Source organism: Triticum dicoccoides, chromosome 2A (genome assembly GCF_002162155.2).
Source record: "Triticum dicoccoides isolate Atlit2015 ecotype Zavitan chromosome 2A, WEW_v2.0, whole genome shotgun sequence".
Lineage (NCBI taxonomy): Eukaryota > Viridiplantae > Streptophyta > Magnoliopsida > Poales > Poaceae > Triticum > Triticum dicoccoides.
In genome coordinates, this window is record NC_041382.1 from 479997907 (window position 1) to 479998929 (window position 1023).

Consider the following 1023-nt stretch of genomic DNA (forward strand, 5'->3'; position numbering starts at 1 on the left):
CTGAGTACCAAATTGTCACGAACTCGCTCTCTCAGATCGGATCGGAGGGGAAAAGGGGATGAGATTTAGGCTTGGGAAACTAGCTTGCTTTCCAAGGGAGAAGAGATACAGAGAGGGTGAGGATTCAGATTCAGGTTCAATTCACACACCTCCACCGAAAGCCCCACACTGGCTTATAACCCATGCCACACGCACCCCGTGCCAACCCTTACAAGTGGGCCCGTGCCAACTGGCCACGGGGCCCCAACTCACTCGTCCACCGCATCCACCACCGGTGATGCAGGTGTGACACAGTTTTGATGCTCTTCTGCAGATACCTTTCTATGAGCAGATCCATGTACTCTTCCAACAGCAGTAACTATTTTTTATTTCTGATAATAAAGAGCATAAATCATGCTATGGAAATGTTACAAAATATGAGTTCACAAAACTGGAAAATATAAAAATGAATTGTTGTGATTTGAAGTGATGTGATGTTAAATACTCCCTCCGTTCCGAATTACTTGTCGCAGGTATGGATGTATCTAGATGTATTTTAGTTCTAGATACATCCATTTCTGCGACAAGTAATTTGGAACGGAGGGAGTAAATGAGACATTATGCCCATTTGCTTTGAGAATATTCTCGGTACTGCTAATGACCATTTCATTTTCCCAGAGAACAAGCAAGGATTTTCAAGTTCCCATAGTAACAACAGATAGAAGGCCAAACATTCATGACATGTAACATCTCGAAATTGCTTCTGCAAGTAGCAATTGCAACTACAAATAGTTCCAAACTGTTATTAATATATATATTATCAGCAGGTCAATTGATGAATCAAGCATATCCCAGTTGACCATCGAGCAGCTTAGCCAAATTGAAAGGACATTAGAGTATGCACTAAGGAGTGCAAAGACCAGGAAGGTATGTTTCAGTAAGGCGTGTTTGGTGTATATATCATTTATTAGCTTCCTAGTACAAATATATTTTGGAAATCTTCGTCGCAGAATTTTCGTTTAGATTCCAATTCAAGACTTTTTC